We start from the raw sequence: 22,432 nt of genomic DNA on the forward strand, positions 1-22,432 counted from the left end.
TTAAAAAAATAGTTAAAAACAATCTTTAGTGTTTCCTGTCGGGGTTCACCCATTAAAGAATGGTCTTGTAAAAAACTCATTAAGAGTGTCGGCGCCCAGAGGTGCTACCTTGCCCACAGTTTTGTCACCTGCTGTCACCAGGCGACACGCTCAGCGTTTAGCTGCACGTCAGATGTGGCCACGGGGCCACAGGGCATCTCTGCAGATGGATGTTCTTATGCAGATTAATGAGGATGGGGACCGCTGCAGAACTGTAAGCCCCCCAGGGGCTGACGGAAGCCTGGGAACACCCGAGACACCAGAGTCGCTGCTGCCCTGGGTGGAAGGATACCTGCCCTGGAAGATGGGAAACGCAATAAGGAGAAAGTACCAAGGTACGTGACGCTGTGAAAACGGAGATGTTTTAATTAAATTAACAATTAAAATCATTTTAATTATGTGAATTATTTGAACTCATGTTAGTTCTTTTTAGGAAATTAATACTTAAAGCAAGTTTGTTTTCTGAATTGTTTGAATTAATTGAGTCAGCACAAGAGTTAGCATTGATATCTGACCCTCTTCCAGGGTTGGGGCAGAGGAGATGGGGACAGAGGAGACGGGTCTCCCACCGGCTTTCCCCTGGAGCTCGGCCAGAATTTCCCATTGAGGAGCCCTCAGCTCCGTGAGAGCCAGGAGCTCTTGCAGAGAAGCCGCTGTCGGCATGCCACCCGCTTTCATGGCCCTGCTTTGCCATCCCTGTGCTCCAAGGGCCGGACCCTGCTGCTGTCTGTGCCAGACGGGTCTCACGGATATGCTAGCTAGGGGGTATTCATGGCGAGGCCTGGGTATCGCTGTCCAGATTCCATGGCTACAGGTTTCATTCTCTCGCTGTTTGTCCCCCTAGCAAGACTCATGAGGTTCCTTGAGGACAAGACCCCCTCCTGCCACCTGGTCTGTTTCCTGAACATTCTCTGCACTAGCACAGCTCCGGGATGCAGCCCTGGTGAATCAGGGTGTCTGCCATAGTGTGGCGGGTCGCACTGCTGGGCACCATGATGGATGTTAGCCGCTGTGCTTCACTTTGGGGACACGTTTAAGTACAAAAGTAATTTTAAAATTTCACCATTATTTCAAGACAGCTGAGAGCCTATTAGCACAGAATCCCTGGTCTGAATGAAATCAAAGAGTTCTTATTAATTATTCATGATGTCATGAATAGGTAGCCTTATTTTTTATAATTACCAGTCTGTATAATTAATCTTTCATTTAGTTAAAGTACTTAACAGTAAGTAGAGCTATAATTGCAACTGTTTTTAAAAGTATAGGGAAGAATGTTTAAATGTTTACTTAGAACCCCTTTTTTTAGCTTCATAGAGAATTTTTTTTACTTGTCAACGAGGATCTTTAATTATTTAAACCAAAAGAGAAAAACAGACCAGAAAAGAAAAACAACTAGTTAAGCTCGGAACCGCGAAGGTGGCATCGTTCCGTTAGTCTCGGGTTTTTCTTCCTGGGTTTGTGACATGGTCAGAGTCCTTGTCTTTGATTTCCTAACACAAGTTGTTAAAGTTGGAAGTGAGTGTGAAATTGAGTTGGTCCAGCTTTATTCTTTCACGGATGAGAAGTGAATTATCTTCAGCAAGGTGGGTGCAGGCGTGGTCCCCGGGGGTCACTGTGGTGAATAGGCCGCCCTGTGAGGAGCCAAGTTCGTCATCACTGGGACAGAGCCCAGGATACTTCCCCGGCTGGCCAGCCTCTTCCTAGAACCCCACACATTGCAAAGGATGGAGTCCAGATCTATACCATAAAGAAACGAGGGTGGTTACAGAAAGCACCACGATCTCAGCTGAGTGGCTCTGAGCACCCCAACGTTGGGGCACCTCAGCATCCTGTGTGGCTCAGGCTGTGCCCAGCAGGGAGGCTGGCCCGATCGAGCTGCGGTCTCCACCCTGAGAGTGAGGGCTCCTTCCCCCAGCACAGGTTAAAGCACCGTGTGTCCACCTGTGCAGTGGCTGGTCCCAGTGTGCCCTGGAGGGCAGAAACCTTGGGTCCTGCCACTAGTCCGGGGTTTCTGCTTCCCTTTCCTGCAGCTCCTGTGTCTGTGTGTCCAGGGGGCTCCGATCCCTGCCTCAGGACCATGCGTGAGGTTTTAAGTTCGCCCGCTTTGGAGCTGGCCCGGATCTTGGTTCTGTGGATCCTCGCTGTGTGGCTCTGGAGCAGTTCTGTCCTCAGGAGACGGATCCTCACAGCCGCCTCTTGGGGCCATGAGGAGAATTAATAGGACGACCCCCGGGTAGCTGCTCAAAGCCCTGTGCGGGGCCAGCCCTGTGTCTCCACCAGTTCCTTCCCTCTGTGCTGCCCCCCACTGTCACATCACCAGCCTTTATTTCCTTTTCCTTGGACCCAGGCAGCGAATGCCCCGCTGGCCTTGGTAGCCCCTTCTCCAGTCTGCCCTCAAATCACTTCCTGACGGACAGCCCTGACTAGCCATTGGCGTGACCAAAACCCCACAAAATAGAACCCAACTTCCTATTAAGCTGTGCAGAGCTGTCCCAGCCCCACTTCCCACAGGCTGGCCTCATTCGCTATGGGATCCGTGATTCTCACCTGGGGCTGGGGGTGCCCCTGGCATCTGGTGGGGAGTGTCAGGGATGTCCCTCCAGGCCCAGTACAGTCCCCCAGCCGGTGGCCAGCAGACAGCAGCACCCAACCTGATGTCCCTGTGGCTTCTGGTTCCCTGAGGCCGGTTGTGCTTTGCTGCCTCTGCATCCTCTCAGACGGGTGCCCTCTCTCCACCTTCACTGGTTAGCTGTGTTCCATCCATTAGAGCTCAAAGCACTGCCTCCCGGCAATGCAGCCCCTTCTCCTGGCCTGCCGTCTGCCTGCACCCCACGGTCTGTACCATGTCCTCGCGGGCCCATCAGAGCGAGGCTCCCAGGGAAGGAGAGGTTCCTGTTTGTGTCTCTGTCCCATCTTCTCTGGACCTGGCACCGTGCCCTTTGCCGACAGAGGTCTTGGGTTGATTGTCAGCGAAGCAGACAATCTATATGGCTCTAAATGGCTGTGAACATGCTTGATTAGGTTATTTTAAAAATAATTGGATATGTAAACATTTGAGTGTGACACAGGTGGATTTTTGGGCTAATGGTCTTGTTCTTCAGGGAGTAACCACAGGCCCATCCACGAGGACCATTTCCAGCTGATTTATGGAACACTGTTCTACCTGGCTAATTTTCAACGTTATCTCAGCCTGAGAGGTAGGTCAGCATGTGACGAAGATCATTGGTTTGAATCCTAATCTGCTCCTTAGGAGCTGCACCTTCCATGCCTTCGTTTCTTCCTTGGTTAGGTAGGGAAGGTATGAGCTACCTCAGAGTCGTGAGTGAGGCCTGCATCGAGTGACTGCATTAAAGTGACAAGAACTGCACCCGGAGTGTTGATATTTAAAGTCCTTTAAACATCACAATGCTGCATTTTGGTACCCAGGTAAAACAGCAAAGTTATTACAGATGCAGACGCAGACCCTTGGTGAGGTGGGTGACTGACAGCAGGAGGTGGATCACCGACCCTGTAACCAGGGCGTGGTCTGTTCGAGGCTCAACGAAGTGCACGTCATTGCGTGTACCACGGAGGTCCCTCTCGTGACGTCCTGGAAGGGTCCATGTGGCTAAGCCGTGTGGTCTGTTCATGACGTCCAGCAGGAGCAGAGCTTTCGGGTGCAGCCTTGCTCTTGTGTGCATAGCCCTCAACGGTCTCAAAAGTCTGAGGCTTAAAGCAGGCTTGGGATTTCCTTACACCTCCTGGACATCTAGTTTGCCTGGCAAACATGTTTTTCTTGGGTGTAAAGGTGAAGGAGTGGGTGACTCTGGTGATAGTGTACTAATTACTGCACTTCTGGGTCAGTGGCGCTTGGTTGAAGACACTATCTGCCCTGGGTGGACATCTCTGGGGTGATGAGAACCGGTGGCTGGATGTCGCGGAGTTGCCAAGAAGATGCCAATTTTTTCCTTTTTCTCGGTAACAACACCCTACTTTGTTTAGGGAAGCAGCACACCCAGTTGAAAATCCAATTCTCTTGCACGGCGGAGCGGCTGGTGACACAGGTCCAGATGCTGGGATGCCGAAGGGGGGTCCTGGAGAGGGAGGTGTCAGGAGGCTTTCCCGACCCTCAGCAGCCCTGAGCCCTTGTCCGGCCTTCTTGCCTGGAGCAGGACGCCTGGAGGGAAAGCAGCTTCGGGGGCCCGAGGGCCCGAAGGCAGAGTCCTGGCGTGTGAGGCAGGCCTGGGCCAGGCTCCTCGGAGGATGTCACAGAGCTGCTGCCCATGCGGGGACCACCCACCTCTGAGCCCCACGTAGATTTTCCTCCGTAGCCGAGTGAAATCCTGGTACATCGAGTGAGGCAGTCAGAGGCACCTTTTGTGGAAGGAGGACAAAGCTGGAGGGAAAGAGGTTTTCCTAAAGGCACAAGGCGCTGATTCTGCATTAGGGATAATTCCTAGGAGTGTGGTTGCTGGTGGGTGGAAAACTGTAGCCAGAGAATAAGTAGGAGTGGCCCTTGCTGGTATTTAACTGATTCGTTCACGAATGGTCCGAGCAGTTCCAGTGAAAAGAATATTTCAAACACAGAAGTTTTCATCCTGCCTGACAATCAGCGTGACCGTGGGCTGTTCCATCCTTCCTGGGCGACAGTGAGAGGGTCTCAGGCCCTTCCGGCCCTGTGCTGGCAATTCCCCAGGGTGTGTGCCCCATTCCGAATAGGCTGGAATGCCTCTGGGTGCAGCTGAGCCTCTTGAAAAGGGAAGAGACATGTGATGTGTTCTGGCTGAACAGGAAAATGAGGGAGGACAGGGAGAGGGGCCTGGAGGTGATGAGGATGGTGAGCAACACTGGGGACAGGGGCATGGACGGTAACGCCGGGGACAGAGGCATGGAGGGTAACGCCGGGGACAGGGGCATGGAGGGTAACGCCGGGGACAGGGGTTGTAGGGTAACACCACTTCTCCAGGTGCCTTTGGGGGATGCTGCCGCCTCTCGCACCCCAGAGTGAAGTCAACAGGATTCTGTGCCCAGAAGCCCCAGAGCCTGGCAGCTGGGATTGGCCCAGTACGAACCACCGTTCACTGGCTCTGCCCCCTGAGACAGGCTCCTTGGTGTTTCCACCCTGGTTTTCCATCTGGACAGTGGGACCCTGAGTGTCCCTGTCACAGCTGCGCCCAGAGCCCTGGACTCCAGCGTGTCTTCGGCACTTGTTAGCGTTTCTTTTATTGTGGTCGGTGGATGAAGTGGCTCTCTCTTTGTGTGTTCACAGCCCTCCTGCTCACTTTACCTTCTGGGAACACTTTTTACATAGCTTCGTATGTGGGGAGGACTCGAGTGATTAATCGAATGTTTCATCAGGTGCAGTTCTTCTGTTTCCCAGTTTTGACACAACATTTGGTGACATTTCCAGGGACTCCTGTGGTCAGCCTCACGGTTTCACTCTGTCACTTTCTAATGCAGTACTCTTTGGGAGTCTTTTAAATTAAGCGCCATCATTTAAAAATATGTTTTATAATATGCAGTTTCAGGTTAATTCTTCACCTTTGTGTCTCAGGCAGTGGCTCCCCACCTGTGAGTGTTCAGAAAGGTTCACGCAGTTTTCCAGGGCGGCCTTTGCATTTACTGGAACTATTACGAGCTCGTTCCTGCTTCCGCGGCAATTGACATGCAGTGCGCGTGAGGCCGTGCGTGGCTTAGTGTCTTCTCTAGGCTTACAGGTAAGTTTTTGTTCTTCCCCAAGCCTGCTCCGCTGTGCGGAGTGTTCACTGCGGGCGACGGTCACACTGTCTGGCACAGGCCACCGAGGCCACAGGGCAGGTTCCACGTAGCGGAGCCTGCAGAATAGCAGAGCCCGGCCTTCTTGCCGCCCTTCATGGGGAGCAGAAAGCGCAAGCCTGTGATCAGAGCTGTGCTAGCCCAGAAAGCCTCCGAACAGGTTGAATTGAGGAATCGGCTCCTACCAACTGCCCATGTTTAGGATGTGTTTGAATTTTTGTGATTTTTCCTGCACTGAAGCTACTGGGCTGGCTCTGAGTCACCGTCATGGGACTTCACGTTGCCCCGACGGGAAGCGGCGGGGGAGGAGGGCTGCACAGAAGCTTGCGGCCCTGATAATGAAGGGTTTGTTGCCTCTTGGGACAGCGAGTTCAAACTCTTTGTAATTGTCAGCGTAAATAGTGACCCGCTGAGGACACGGCTGTAATTCAGGGTGGCATGGTTGATTGTCATCGTTGATATCAGGTACCTGCCTCTAAAAAGACGGTACCTGTAGTGTGGCTCCAGGAGGGAAGCGCCTGCCAAACACACATGCTCCTGGGCCCCTGCAGACAAGGTCGTGCTGCCAGCCAGGCCTGCAGTTGTGGGTGCAGAGGGGTCTACAGGGCACCGAGTGCCTCCGCCGTTTGCTTGTGGGGCCCAGCCTTCCATCCCTCCCGGTCCCCAGTGCGTCTTCTCCCAGGATTCTCCCAGACCCGTGCACACCTCCGTCTTCACAGCTTCCGTAGTTTTCTCGTGGGCGCCCCAGGTGTGCGCCTGGGCAGGGTTCGTGTGTCAGTCGAGTCCCTGGCTCGTGGCTCAGCAGGTCCCTTCATGAGTCAGCCAGCTGTGTGCCTGCATGTTCAGGATACTTGTCAGGGGCCTTCCTCAGGTCAGAGCAAGACCAACGCTCACCTCATCCTTGGGAGTTTGAAGCCCGCCCTGGAGAGACTCCAGCCACCTCCAAAGGGGCCATCCGGGTCCCGCAGGCTGGTGGGAGTGACTTCTGAGAGACTCGAGACCACACTTTGTGTTTCTACACCCCACAAAGCCACTTAAAGTGCCATGTTCTGGTGCCGTGTGCCTCTCGAGTGTGGCACACAAGCCTGGACGGGGATCTGAACGGGCGGTGCCTTCCTCAGTCTATGCTTGAGTTTTGGGGCAAGTGGAGCACTCCTGGCTGTGATTTTCGCCACTGTCTGGAGAATCACAATACGGTCTCACCTGCAGCCTGAGGGACACATAGGCAGCCACTGAGGAGCCGGCAGGTCCGGCCTTGGTCCCACTCAGTCCTTCTCGACTTTGGTGACAGAGGAGACAGCAAAGCTTCAGCTGGGAGTCCCAGGCCTTCTCTGCTTGGGGTCCTGGGGCTGAGATAGCACAGATTCTGCCATCCACGTGCTGGGGGCCCCGCTGTGCGGCTCCCTTCTCTGGTCAGGGGCCGTGCCCTTGGGCTGGGCAGCTCGGGGTCCTCGCACTCAGGGGCTCAGGGCGGGTCCTGGATGCAGAGAAGGAGAAGGGCGGTGGTTTGAGCCCAACTGTGTTGGCTTCATCTTCTGCCTCTTGTCCCTAAATACATTTGCAAAGTTTTCCAGATGAAAACTCAGAAGGGATTTTTAATGACTGGAATCTGTGAATTCCATGGAAGCCAAGTCTGTCCACCTCTTTCACCCCCCTCACTTCTCCCCGTTAGGGCTGATTTTGGCAGCGTTCATAGGGGCAGGGACGCAAGGGGTGGTGGCCAGCCCTCAGCCCTGCATCCCTTCCCTCCTCCCCTCAGCGCCACAGCATTTCGGTGTCATCCCCTTCCCTGCACGTGTCCTCATGAAAACGAAGTGCGGCTGGAGGTAGATGCCTGCGCCCACTCCCGTGACCTTCCCGGCCAGCCCGGCTGCAGTGGCCCCTCGGCAGACATCTGTCTGGTGCTGCCTCCATGCCCCTCCCATCACCTGACACTCGTGCTCCTGAATCTTCACGCGTGTGCTCCGTGCAGCCACCTCACGGGCTCCCTGGGGACGGAGACAGTGTCTCACACCGGTCAGAATGCTCTTCTCTGTCCACTGAATAGTCCAACACAGAATCATTCCTCTGTGATTATTTATGCTTTGTTATGTAGAACTGGAATAAAGAAAAAGTGAATTTAGACATTACAGCCTTCAGGTTGAAGCTAGGTAATTGCATTAGGGAATGAAATGAGAACATTTGAGCTTCTCGAGTTCTATTTCCACATCTTCGTATCCCCATCACCCCATACCCAGTGTCTAACACAGCTCTTGGTCTAGGAGTTTCCTGATAAATGCTCATTGAATTGAACTGGCCTGAGCTTAACATTCCTACCCAGACTTAGAAGCCAGTCCCTGAGCAAATTGCATTTAGAACGTGAGTTTGACGTTACTGTGGTAAGGGGTATCCTACACGTCATAATTCCTAGTCAATATCGGGTATTTAGTTAAAATAGAGGCAAGTATGGAGAGGCATTGGCCCATCTGGCGAAAGGGCAAGGCACGGTGCTTTAGGTCCAGGTCCCCAATATCAACTATGGAAATAAAACGTTGTCAACTCCAATTGCAGCCCTGTCCTCAGCGGGTCATTGTTTATGCTAACAATTATAAACAGCATGAACTTGCTGTCCTGAGAGGCAACACACCCTCCATTCTCTCTGCAGTGCAGCTGCCTTGGTGGATGGAACATGCCCCTCCTCCCTCCCTCCACCCTCTTCTCTCCTTCCCTCCCTCATCCTCTCTCCCTTCCTCCCCCCTCCTCGCTTCTTCCCTCCCTCCTCCTCTCTCCCTCCCTCCCCCTCTCCTCTGCCTCCTTCCCCCTCTCCTCTCCCTCTCTCCTCTCCTCTCCCTCTCTCCTCTCCTCTCCCTCCCTCCTGCCTCCTCTCTCCCTCCCTCGCCCTCCTCTCTCCCTCTCTCCCCCCTCCTCTCTCCCTCGTTCCCCCCTCCTTCTTCCTGTTTTCTCTCACCTTTCTCCCCCCACCTTCTCTCCTGGGGTGAAGGGCAGGCGAGAAGAGACCTCCGGAATCTTGTGCTTCATCCAAGCAGCTTGGGGGCAGCATCAACAGCTGCAATTTGGCTGCCCCAGCAGGTGCCTCAGGGCAGCCTTTCTAATGGGAGACCTGGAATCATGTCTTTCCTTAATGTGTCCTAAAGGCTGGAGGACATGAAGTGAAACAATGCTCCATGCTCAGTCCTGTGATTTTCTGTATTTATTGGACTTACTTTGAAATTAAACTAAATGATATCCAAGGTACAGCATGAGAAAAAAGAAAAAACAGGCTATGGTGTTCGAAAAACAAACAAAACCATTTGGTTTGTTGGTTTGTTCTTAGACCTTCACAGGATCCTAGGTCACACGTTTCAGTTTCTCAGCGAGTGACATTCTCTGCGGAAGCCGTGTCAGCCTCTTGTTTGTTGATGTCAGCCACAGCAGAAAGAAGCACTCCGTAGGCCCCGTGCTCAGCACCTTGGCGTGAGCTCTTGCAATCTTCTGTTCATGCTCATCACAGCTCTGTGCAGTGGGCGTCCTCCTGATCCCGGTGGGAGGATGGAGGATGGAGGCGGAACGGTGAGTGACAGCAGGATCACACGAGGGGTCTCTCCCGAGGTAGAGAGGGGAACCGGCCCAGAACCTCAGTGCCCATTACGTCCTTCCTACTCCTCCTCTGCCTCTCTGTGACTGACTCAGGCTGCAGGGACAGACGTGAGTATGTGCAGAGTGTGTGTGCACCCCTGGGGGTGTGTGCTCATATTGGCAGGGAGGGATGTGAGTGTGTACAGAGCGTGTGTGCACACCTGGGCATGTGTGCTGGCATTGGCAGGGACAGATGTGTACAGAGTGTGTGTGCACACCTCGGGGGTGTGTGCTGTTGGCATGGACAGACGTGAGCGTGTACAGAGGAAGTGTACACACCTGGGGGTGTGTGCTGGTGTTAGCATAGACAGACATTAGCGTGTACAGGGCATGTGTACACACCTGGGGGTGTGTGCTTATGTTGTTTTGTAAGCGGCAAATACGTGGCCTGATGCTTCTGGTGGCCCTGCGCCCGTGCTGACTCCGTCAGTGGCTCTCGGGTTGGGGTCTCCATCTCCCCAGACAGCACTCGAGTGGCTTGAGGTTTCAGATTCTTCCTCTCCAGTTACTTGGGCCTCCTCAGACCAAACATCAGAACCAGCCAACTGCAAACTACAAGAACATTCAAATGCATCTTCAGTAGAGAAAACAAAAGCAATTGGAATAATTTTCCAACATGACCCCGTGGTTAAGCCGTTAGATACTCCAGCTAACAGACTGAGTCACTTTAAAATTCACACCAATTAAAATGGTTGTGACAGTTGCAGAGCTTTACCGCTAAACCTTGAAATAATTGAAGAGTTCTGCTCCACTTGCTTACAAACTGGGGTTGGGGATAACTTTCAGTCCAAAGTAGCAACCTTCTAAAACCAGCTTAGATGCGAGGCTCCCACTCACACAGGAAGAGACAGTGGCCCTTGATTATTCTCCTGTTTCAGATGCTTTGTCATTTTTTTTTTGTATCCTGATCATCACTTCTGCTTTTCCAATTCAAACTAAAGGGAGTTTAGTTCTGTTTTGGAGAAGCTGTGGTTAGTGGTTTCTTTTCATGGTTTGCTTAATCTCTTAAGTCTGGCACTTACATTTACCCAAATGGACTTTTCTTTAGTAAGACGGTGCCGTAGCCCAGGGCTTCTCCCTCCATATCTGCTCCCCAGGAGGCCCCCTAGGGATGGGCGCTAGAGATCCAGCCCCTCTCAGTGTGCCATTTTCTTTGAGTCCAATGTAGGTTTGGCTCAGAGAAGAAAAGAGGCCTCCGGGTTAGGTGCCTTTGACTGCTTGCTTGTGAAATGTTTAATGATAAGGCGACTTCCAAAGTAATTTTACACATTAATAGTTGTAGCTTAAAGTATCACTGCAGTCATAAGAACAAGAAACACTCCCATAAAGTAGATAGGCAGAAAAAAGCCATAAAAGTTTAATAAAGTGCAAATAAAATGGTGTTGTAAGAATGTACAGTGGGAAATGTTCTCAGTCCAGCCAGATCGGCTGTGGCATCCTCCTGTAAATACATTCAGCCACGTGTGGCCCAGATCGCAATCAGTACTGTGAATTGTGATCCAGAATGTTGTTGGGGGCCGATACCTGGACTGTGCCAGCAGCTGAGTCTGATTGGACGTCACGGCGGTGATGTGCTTAGCGTGGCCAGCTGGGCCGAGGGGTGGCCACCTGTGCACTAGCCACGTGCAGCTGTTATTCTTGTGATGGAGTTGCACGGGGCGCGGCCTGTCCACCTGGGCTACTTAAAGTACCGGGAACCCAACCACTGGTGGGTGCCTCCCGACATGGGAGCTGTTTTTTTTATCCAGGGCCCTCTGGCGCGTGCAGACCCTGAGTCCACGGGGAGGCAAAGGAGGGCTCTGCTGGGCCATGGAGGTCCCCGAGCAGGTGGTCACTCATTACTTGTGGAGTGGTCCATGGCCTGTGAGTTTATTCCCGGGGTCTGTGTGAGCGAGGTTAACCAGTTCACAGCTGGACACTTACCCCTTACACAGGTGATACTAGTTAAGGTGGAATCTATATTAGCTCGCACGGGAGTGTGTGAGGAGCTGGGAGGGTGGTGAGGTTTGGCCTTAGCGCTGGAGCCCGGGCTCCTGATGTTCTGCGTCTTCCTGTTGAGGGGCCATCAGGGCCGCTGTGGGTCCTGAAGACAGTAGGTGCCATATGGACCAGGGAACGCGGAAGCCTCTAGAGGCTGCGGGAGGCAAGGAGACAGTCGCTTCCCCAGAGCCAGCCCTGCCGACACCTCGACGTTAGCTGGTGGGACCTGTTTTGGACTCCAGCTTTCAGAAGTGGGAGAAAATAAGTCAGTGTTTAGGGCGCTAAATTTGGGGTGATTTAGTGGAGAAATAGAAAACCAGCCCACGAAGGTGCACGCATTGAAATGTGCTCTGTCCAGGTGTTCACAGTGGCGTGAGGGGGATGGCATCAGGGTTCTGGGAACTGTGCAGTTTTACTGAAGGAAGGGGGCTCACCACGCCTTTCCTCATGTAACTGAAGGTATGTATGCCTGCCACACTGCCCAGGAGACAGGGACTAGAATTCTGACTTTATTTCTTATGGGAACCAAGGTCAGAACACGGTGAGGGCTGAAACGAGCTTCCTACAGCCTGAACTGGGCAGAGGAATCGCAAGTAGTTTGTGTTTTTCTACACAGATCTGTCCTTTCAGGTTTTGTTAAGTTCTGGAAAAAGGGAGAAGCCAGGCACACCTCGGTGACGGACAGTGTTTCTGGAGGTGGCGCGGCTTCAGCCTGAATGTGGCCGTGTGGCTAGGAGGCTCAGAAACTGCCCTCCAAGAGCACTCATCTGTTCCTTATTGCACTAATACCTCATTTACAGAAATCCACAGAAATTAGAGCTGTGCGGGAGGCCTCTGGTCTGGATGGGTTTGTGTGGACTGAGGTCACGGGGTGTTGTCCCAAGTGCTTATCCTGATCTGGCAGAGGCTCTGTTCCCAAATGATTATGCCAGTTTCAGAGCCTATATCTGAGTGGTAGTCTTTTAACTTTGTTGCATAAGAGCAAACAAAGTATGTCTTGAGAGTCTAAAAATCCGTTTAGTAGCATGGCTGTTAACTCATACATGGGGCATTGGGATGGAGTGAAAACCATCCCCTGGCGTGGACGCTGTGTGGTATTTTGTGTGGTGGCCTGCTCGTGCCTTGAGCTCCATCTGCAGTGTGAACAACAGCTGTGCATTTGAGAAATGTGGGCAGGTCAGCTTGCTCCTCCAGGGGCCTGCAGGCGTCCGGGCGAGGGGCCTGGGATGAGGCCACGTCAGTGGGAAGGAGCTTGGTTGTGTCAGCAGATATGTCTGCCTCTACAGGCCCGCAAGCCCGCCAGAACCCAGTTTTCCTTTGGTCATCTAATGCCAGAAAACCCGTTTCTTAGAGATTCTCGTAATTTATGTTAATGAACCATTTGACCATACGTAAGATGTTATAAATGCATGAGGCTTTACAACTTGGCAGATGTATAACTCGCATGTTATGATTGAATCCAACTGTTGAAGATATTGGTTTCACTTGAAGATTTTTAGCATTTTATGCTCAAATCAAATGCCAGTAGCATTTTGAAGGAGTATTTTGGAATCGTAAATACAGTGGGACAGTGCTGGGTCTCTGGGATGCTGGTGAGGTGTACGTGACCTCAAGCTCTTGGAGCTTACAAATAAGATTCCTAAACTGTCACACCTGCAGTGCTGGAAGTCAAAGTGGATTTCTGTAAAGGAGGTATTAGTGCAATAAGGAACAGATGAGTGCCCTTGGAGGGCAGTTTCTGAGCCTCCCAGACACCCCAGGAGGAAGCGGGAGAGGGAGGCAGTTACCCACCAGAAGCTGGATGGTGGAGCTGGGTTTGCTGGTGGCCCTGCGTGGCAGGTAATTACGTACAATAAGGAACAGGTGAGCGCCCTTGAGGGCGGTTTCTCGCTCTGCTTCGGAACTGCAAGTGGAAGACGCCCCAGAGTGGGGCTGGGGGGTGTGGTCGGTTATCCAATGGGGCCAGATTTGCTGTTGGCCGCTGAGTGGCAGGTCACTCCGGGGAGCGATGGGAGGTGAGTGGAGTGGGAATAGAGGATGCACCCTCCACAGCTACTGCTGGGAGTTGGCTCTGGTAGCAGAGGGGGCATAGAGGGATTCCCGTCAGGGGCAACACGGCTGGGGTCCCACGTGTGCTGGATGCCGAGGTGTGGCTATATGTGATCTCAGTCTCCACAGCCGTCCTGGGAAGTGGGTTCAGTCACCTTCCTTTCTCACATTTGAGAAATCTCAGGGGCTTACATCACAGCTGGGTGGGTTGGAACTAATGTCTCAGGCAGGACGTTGGCCCGAGAGCCCAGATCTTAACCCCCCCTGCTCTTTTCAGTTCACCTAGCTTGTAGAGAGGGGTGTGTGGTGGTGGGGGGCGGTTAAGAAACCAACACAGTAGAATGGGGGAAGGAAACAAACCAGGCAGGAGACACAGGCAGTGCTTGGGAGGTCTGTGTGGGGTGCGGGTGGCACCTCTGGGCCTGTGCTCTCGGCTTGCCCAACCTTGGGCCTCAGCCATATGCTGTGCACTTCAGGTGAAATCTCAGTCCCTTGTGTGGTGCGGGCATCTTTTCTCCCTGGCTTTGCCTCTCCTTAAATCACGGAGTCTCAGTGGGGATGGAGGGGTGGTTGGTGGTCCATGGAATTTGTCCTCCACTTCCCCATCCTTGTCCCGTCCTGTCTGGCCTGTTACCTGAATCTGTGTCTCTTCAGAGCCTGCAAATGAGTGGAGGCCACGGCAGCCTCTCGCTGACCGGCCTCTCAAACATTTTTATTCATCAGAATCGTGTTAAATGCTGATTCCTAGGCACCCCATTAGACTCTCTATGCCTACCTGGCATGGGTACTTTGGGGAAGGTACAGAGGGTTGCTGGGCTGTTCCAGGAGGAAAGTTGCATTTGTAGAATGTCCACTGTGGTCTTTCCAGCACTCTACTTTCCACGCACACATGGCATTAAACCTGGAAAACCTCTGGGTGCTGTGCTGGTGAGGAAGCCCCGGCTGGACGAGGGGCTGCTGGGGCTCAGACTTGATTCCTGGGCTGAGGGCTGTGGGCTTATTCTCGTCCGTGGGTCTGCTGATGGGATGCCCTGAGAAGTTCTGCTGTGCACTCGGGGAAGGTGCAGAGACAGGCTCAGGAAATACAGACCATGGATTTAAAAATTCCTACTGGAAAATCTTTTATGAGCAAAGAAATTTGCATCTAACTGAAAACAATCATTGCTTGAATAATTGGTTTGTTTACCAAATTGGTCCTATGAACAGATTAAAGTTTTCATTCATGCCTTGTCTATAACGTAAATAGGAGCTATTACCGCAACCTAAATTAGTTTTAAATTTTGTATCAGATTGCAGTCCAGATTACAAACGGCTGCTTGATAATCTAATTGATAAAACGGAGGAATTTAGTACTTGGAACCCAGAGTGAAGAGAACAGAATTACTTTGGTTTCTCAAAAGCGTGTGACTGAGGGGTGACCTGGGGTGAAGAGAAGTGGCTGGAGTCATTACACTCGAGATGATCTGCCCCAGCCTTTCTCAGCTGTCTTCTGGATAAAACAAAAGGATGAGAAATGGAAAAATTCAGCACTGAGTTCATCTATGCCCTGAGCTTCTCTTATGGTCATTAATGTGACCGGGCTGTATCTGTGAAGCCTCCATACAGGCACAAAGGAATTAGGCTAGAGTAAGGCGGCCGGCGACCTCTGGCGTCTGGGCCGCGTGTCATTTCCTAAAGCCCTTTTGGGTGAAATGACAATCACAATGTCTGTTCGGAGAAGTGTAATCTCACGTATGAGATGCAGATTTTAAATGATGCATATTTTAAATACCAAAGTCAGGAAGCTTGGTGGGAGTGGCTGTCTTCCGAGTGGTTTTCTGTGCTGCCATGGATGAGGCGTGGATGGGTCATCTGTTGGTGAGATCCAGTGGTGAAGGGGCTAAGCAAACCCTGGAGCTGGGGCGGTGTGAAGCTACATCTTTTCTGGCATCCCAAGTAAATACATTTTGTAAAACTTGTGAATTTGACCCTGACCCTAACCCTGAGTGTTGAAGTCTGGTGCAGTGTTTTGAGCCCTCTTCTGCATTGAGGGTGAGTGACTGTAAATGACCAATTCCTCAGTGATGAAAGTTCAAATTTAGCTTGCCTGAGGAAGCCAGACCTCAGTCACACGTATCTCCATTGTAAGCACTGTGACCTCTATGCAGGTGGCTGCAAGTTTCCAGGCCCTCCTTGAAGACACAGCCGTGCGGTGCTTGATGATTTGATAACATCAGCCACCTTCTGTCTAATGACGGTACAAATGTTTCTCCTACAAGGAAATGGATCTGGTTTCTTCCCTGATCGTTGGAAGAAGCAGCCCGCCTAGGGACTGCACCGTCCTCTGCACTTTCACAGCGAAGCCTGTATCTGTCTCCGAGGAGTGTCGCGTGTTGTGGGAATAGCAAGAATTGCCTCTTTAATTCTTCCTGCTTTTGAGGGCTCGGACAGCTCTGCCTGTTTCACCTGGGACGAGCAGCGGGTGGTCTCTGGCTGCTGTGGGACTAGGACTTGGGGTGCATCATCACATCCGGTGACCTGTCCAGGTGGGCATCATTGTCTTTTGCCTGTTGGCTGAGGCAGCTGTGATGTCATGGGGGTCATGTTTGTGTCAGGGCCAACCCAGTTCTTCCCATGCACACCTCTCCTGGAGTGCCTTTCCTTATGATGACGTGTTAAATTAGCGTGGACAATGCAGAGAGGCTCTGGGCCTCTCCTTCCCATTCTTACTCCCTGGAGCTGTGATGCCGGACAAGGTAGCCCATAGCCAGAGGCTCCTTTAAATTTAATTAGAATAAAGATTTGATTACATAGCCAAACACATTTGAAAAGAACTTCACAGATTAAATCCCAGATTCAGCCCTTCAGGCCCAGTGGTCACGTTTCGGGGCTCAGCAGCTGTAGGTGGCTGTTGTCTTCCTGTGTTGGCTCAGCAGATTGGGATGTTTCCAGTTCGGCTGGCAGTTCTCTTGAATGGCTCTGCCTGTGGTGATGACACCTTGGCTGGAGAGCCTCGTGGGGATCCTTTAGGCCTCTGGCTACAGCCAGGCTGCACGGTTCCTGTGCCCCACGTCCCCTGCAGACCCAGAACTATCCCACCACAGAGTCAGCACTGCTAGACTTGGGTACTGTGTGCAGACAGCAGAGGGGCACGTCTGGGTCTTGCAGGGGCTGGGGTGACTGGCCTCCTTGGCCAGGATCCCCTCTCCAAGTTTTCAGAGGAAATGCATCCACCATCCACACCCTGCACCAGAGAAAAACTGCCGGCTTCTCTGTGGATGGTGAATTGAGATCATGCAGAGTGACTAGGCTTGGGCTCCTGACCAGTGTGAAACCTGATACCTTTAGGTGGAACCTGACATGCCTCCATGTGTACATGGCAAAGAGAATGCAGCGTTGTCAGCTTGAATCCAGATGTGCTCCCGTTTTGAAGTGGAAGGTTCTGGGAGTATTGGCCGTTGGTGATTGTCCTGCCATGGAGGACTTTGAATGCAGGCACTGGTTTAGGATAACCCTGGTTTCCTGGTCCTGTATGTGGGCATCGCTGAATATCCCAGGCTGGAGGAAGGCAGGGCAGACGGGAGGGTGACAAGAGGTCAGGTGTTTCCAGCTGTGGGGAGTGATGCCATCAGATGGCCGAGATCAGGTGACCAGGGACCAAAGCAGGGGTGCATGGAAATGCCATGTTTCCCGGGGCATGTGGAGGACCTGTTGAACTCTATTCCTGGGCAACAGTTCTTCCATTCTCAGGAATCTGTGCCACTGTAATTGAGTATCAAATTCTGTAATTGCTCAAATTACTTACTGTTAAGTCCCCATCCCAATTACCATGAATTAGCAACAGTGATAACAGTTTGCCTGGTCAAGCCTTGCCAAGAAAAACCAGTGGAAGTAGTTTTAGTTGCCTCAAGTTCCCTCCAAGTCGGATTCCTTAGCAGCTTCTGTCCCTACAGCTGCTGCAGTTCCTCCTGGGCCTGGCAGGCACATTCCAGACATTCACATCTCAGCTCAGATGCAGGCCTGTATATTATGGAAAATCGCACTGCGCTGTGATCAGCTTGAGCTGACGTTCTCTAGGTGGGAGGCGGAGGCCGAGGACCTGTGAGGGACTATCCGAGTGTCCTCTCATTGACTTGGAGCAGGTGTACATCGGTTCTTCAAGAGTTCTAATGGGATGAAATTAGAAATATGAATTTTTAAATTTCACGTGTTACGAACTCTGTTCAGTGATTTCCTCTGAAATGAGAGACTATTTGCAGACGAGGCATTCAGGCTGCAGCTCTCCTTAGAACTGTCCTAGACCTCGATGCCGTCCTTTGGCCTCTTCCTGGGTGTGGGGTGCTCTGCTTGAAGTAAAACCACGTGGTCTGTGCATCAGTACTGCAGCCAGCTCAACGTACACACCCACTGGGAGGGGGGCCGGATCACTTAACATTTTAAATGCATTTAACATTAAACCAGCAAGTCAGCCAGTGCTTTCTGTAACCAAGCTGCCTGGCTCATGGGAACCTCACACTTCACTTTTCGGAAGAGAATACTTGCTTCTGTGGAGTGTCAATATTTGTCTCATTCGTTGAGACTCTGCTCAAAGTGATGAACGTGTGTAAATTAGGACCTTTTTGTGTAAATTGGGCCACAGAGCTCTCTAGGCACAGTCAGGGGAGTAAACGGCTGTGAAAGATGCCGCCCGATGTGAGCCGTGACCAGGCACTTTGGAACCTGGGATTCCATCTCCAGCCTTTCAAAGGACATAGAGGAATATAAAATGCAGATGGGAGAGTTCATATTTTGGGCATCTCTGTTCTTTTGAAATCAAAGTGCAAAGAAAAAGTTTTGCCTTGAGGTCTTACCCCATACTTGTTTTTCTCCTGAAGTTTTAACATTTTCTTAACTGCTTTTTTCTCCCCTGATCCTTGGGGAACTTCTATCTTCGTATCTTCTTAAAAGATATGGTTAAATTCAACACTGAAATTTAAAAACATGCTTTCATATTATTTTTCTTTAAACTGATGTATCTGACATTGGTGAAAAACTATCTGGGCGTATTGGTGTATTTTTATTTTTTGGAGACAGTCTTGTGTTGCCCAGGCTGGAATGCAGTGGCACGATCTTGGCTCACTGCAGCCTCACCTCCTGGTTCACGCCATTCTCCTGTCTCAGCCTCCTGAGTAGCTGGGATTATAAGTGCCTGCCACCATGGCTGGTTCATTTTTGTATTAGTAGAGATGGGGTTTCAACATGTTGGCCAGGCTGGTCTTGAACTCCTGACCTCAGGTGATTCGCTCACGTTGCCCTCCCAAAGTGCTGGGATTACAGGCATGAGCCACCACCCTCGGCCTGTGATATTCTTGATTGTAACTGTAATAGATCCCTTTAATAAAAACAATAGAATAACAACAACAACATAAACAACTCTCTGAAAAGTCCCGAAATTAAAGAGCTCAATTGGACAGGGATTTGGACACCAGTTGAATGGCCCAGCACAAACCATAGTTACGTGGGCCACTCGGCCTGTTAGATCCTTAGGGTATTTGAAGTCATGTGGATATTTGCATTTCTGCTTCTGGATATCGTGTCAGTATGAATTCGGCTAGTGTTTGAGGGCCAGGCTCAGATCCGGGAAAGCAAGATCCCCTGCCCTCACGGCACTTCTCTTCCATGTGTGTGTTAGGAAAATAGAAAGCATAAGATATTTTTTTCAATGAGCTGGGAAGATGGAAAGACAAGCCTAAGATGTTTACTTGTTCAGAAGAAGGGAATTGCAAGGAATACTCAGCTTTGCTGCTGCTGAAGGAGGCCGTTTCAGAGGTGGGGTTTCTCTGAGAAAAGTGGTAAGAGGCAAATAGGATTCCCCATCTGGTTTGCCAGAGATGGGGAAAGTTAGTATCCCCAAAACAGCCTCAGCATTCTGGCAAAGACTTTGGAAAACCAGCTAGGGTGTGGGACCTTGTTGGCCACTGGGTGGAAGGAAAACATTGCTGGTCCTGAGGACTGTACTATTCTTCCACTGCTATAAAGAACTACCTGAGGCTGGGTCATAAGGAAAAAAAGGTTTAATCAGCATACAGTTCTGTGGGCTGTACAGGCTTCTACATCTGGGGAAACTTAGAGTGGAAGGTGAAGGGGAGGCAGGCATGTCTTCACATGGCTGAAAGGGGAGAGAGTGAAGGGGAAGGTGCCATGCACCTCCAAACAACCAGATCTCAGAACTATCATGAGGACAGCACTTGGGGGATTGTGCTAAACCGTTAGAAACCACCCCCATGAGTCAGTCACCTCCCACCAGGACTCACTTCCAACAAAGGGTTAGAGTTCAGCATGAGATTTGGGTGGGGGGGACACAGTCACACCATGTCAGGCTTCCCATTCTTCTCCTGCACGTGCTTTGCAAATGGTTCTGTCATTGGTTTTTGTTTTTGTTGATATATAATATATGTACATATTTTCAGAGTGCATGTGATATCTTGATTCATCCCTATATTGATGAAATCTGGGTACTTGGGATGTCTTTCACTTTAAGTATTTTCTTTTCCTTATGCTGGTAATGTTCAAGTTATTCTCTCCTAGCTGCTTTGAAATCCACAGTAGATGACCCACTGCCATCCCCCTGCTGATTTATCAATAGTAGGACTTGTGCTCCCATTAGGCTGTGTGTTTGTGTCCGTTACTAGCCTCTGCCCATCCTGCTTATGAGTGGGCTCTGCTGGGCCCTGTTGACCACGTACTCTTGGCCTCCATGAGATTTGCTCTCAGCTCCTGCTTATGAGTGAGAACATACTCCGTTTCTTTGCTTGGCTCGTTTGCTTAACGTAATGTCCTCCAGCTCCATCCATCCTGTCTTGGATGACAAGGATCTCAGCTGTGTGGTGGAGTATTGCTCCTTTGTATGTTCAGGCCACGTTCCCTTCATGCCCTGTTGACGGGCACTCAGGTGATTCCGGACGTTGTCTGCTGTGGATGGTGCTGCATTGAAGCTGAGAGCAGTCACTGGCTTTATACTCGGGGGACGTGAGCCACTTTGATGTTCTCAAGCAGCCATTCCCCCAAAGCCCTCCGTAGAATGCCGCATTCCTTTGTGCCCATGGCTCCCACTAGGATGAACAGCTGGGAAAGGGCTTTGAGTGAACTCTTGGGTTTCTGGGTTTAATTGGTACCCAGCTGCACTGGCCAAGTGGGGGTCCCAGTGACCCTGGACACTACTTCATATAAGGTCCAAAGATGCAGTTAGGTTCTTTTTTTAACTTTAAAAGAAAAAACAAAAAACGCTTTTGACCTGGTTAAGCTATAGCATTATCGGTTAGTGTTTTTCATATTGGAAAGGTGTATATTTTATTTTCTAAGAAGGAAAGAAATCCTGTTAAATACTCTAACCACAGATTAAATCATGTCAAGGAAAGAGGTACTATTTTGGGGGAAAATGACCCCTTCATGTCAAAGATCAAGGAGATGACTTACATTGTTTAATTGAGTTAATTATGAAATCTTAAGTGGTTTTAAGAAGATGAGCTGTGGATGCTGCAAGACATGAGACTGATGCTGATTTCATATTAGTCAGCCCTGACAGAATGTGGCTAATATTTAAAGCTTGCTCCAGTATTGCTTGAACTAGTCACACTCAGTGCATTGTTCAGCCCGAGATGGGCTGCCTCTGGATGAACCCATTGTAAGTTGAAAGTATTATGTCAAATGCACTTTCTATTTAGGATATTTTCAGCTTACACTGGGTTTATTGGAACAGTTTCATCCCATGGTAAGTCAGGGAGCATATATGCTCATAAAAGTAGAGAGGATCTCATAGATACCATGAGATATAATGTCTCTGATGTTATAGAGATATGATGAAAACTATCAAGTGGGACTTGGAAGCCTTGAAGGGACTCACAAGGGTGGCTCCTGGAATGCAAACGTGAGTGCCACTGCCTTCTGGATGTGACATCTGTGTCTTCTGCTTAGCCCAGTGGGTTATTGGCTGCTCCCAAGGGCAGAGAGGTCCAGCGTTCCTGTGTTTAGGTGTTTGAGCTGCCTTAAGAGGCTAGGTCAATTCTCACTGGTGTCTTCAGGGCTTTAGGCCTTCTGAACAAGCAGGAGGAAGGACGACTTTGTAGAGCTTTGGAAATCTCAACGGACTTCAGGGCCATCCCCCTTGGCAGGAGAGAGCCCCACTGGGGGCGAGCAGGGTGCCGTGCGTGCCTGTGCTGGGCCCAGACGTGTACAGACATTGTGAGAACCACAGGACACAGATCGGTCTTGGTTCACAACTGGTGTCAATGGCCACGCAGCATTTCTTCCAGGTACATGACTGCGGGGACTTGGGTTTTGGGGTGTGCGTCCTGGTTGCCTAGTTGCTTGGAAGACCACTATTCAGACCCCAGCCTGAGTCACCGTGACAGGCCTCCCACTTCACACGCCACATGGAAGCCGTGGCATCAGTCACTGACGCCCACCAGCTGTCAGATGTGTGTGTGTATCTTCCCTGGTCTCAGGATTGGTCTTGTTTTGAGGTTATAGTAAACGTTCTTTAAGAGGGGTTTTGGATTTTTTATGTTGTTTGCAAGGAGGCAGCAGGGAGTGCTTGAGCAGTGAGATCCCCTTCCCAACCAATGCAATTTCAGATTACAGCAGGTAATTAGGGCAGCGGAGCTGTGGGATCACCTTTCCAACCAACGAGAATTCAGATCCCAGTAGGTAATTAGGGCAGCGGGGCGGGTGGCAGAACCCTGAACTGTGGCTGTATCTGGTGTCTTGCCCCGGACAGAGCATGCTGGGGCCTCCGTGGTCCTCTGTGGGGTGGGTGGAGCACATGAACTGGGTGCTGCTGGGCCGTGGCTGGCTCCCCAGCCTGGGGTTTATGCAGGACTCGTTCTGAAGTCAACTTGGAACCCAGAAAGCAGCACGAGGAGAACGGGTTTGTGCGTTTCTGGATCCTGGGTGCTTCCCAGTCTCAGACGCTGTGCAGGCTCTGAGGGGTCTCGCCAGGAAAACTTGCACAGTCGGCCCCCAGGGTGGAGTGGGGCTG

General features: G+C 51.1%; 1 long non-coding RNA gene across 2 annotated transcripts in view; it reads left to right on the top strand.

Moving 5' to 3' along the window:
* The first annotated feature begins 3,109 nt into the window (after positions 1-3,109).
* LOC114676083 (uncharacterized) overlaps positions 3,110-22,432 on the top strand; it is a 38,147-nt gene continuing 18,824 nt past the window's right edge. For both annotated transcript variants that reach the window (XR_013402625.1, XR_013402626.1), the window contains exons 1-3: positions 3,110-3,236; positions 5,573-5,735; positions 9,107-9,342. This is a non-coding gene — a long non-coding RNA (uncharacterized LOC114676083). The remainder of the gene's footprint in view (positions 3,237-5,572; positions 5,736-9,106; positions 9,343-22,432) is intronic.

The sequence above is a fragment of the Macaca mulatta genome, chromosome 13, assembly GCF_049350105.2.
Source record: "Macaca mulatta isolate MMU2019108-1 chromosome 13, T2T-MMU8v2.0, whole genome shotgun sequence".
Classification (NCBI taxonomy): domain Eukaryota; kingdom Metazoa; phylum Chordata; class Mammalia; order Primates; family Cercopithecidae; genus Macaca; species Macaca mulatta.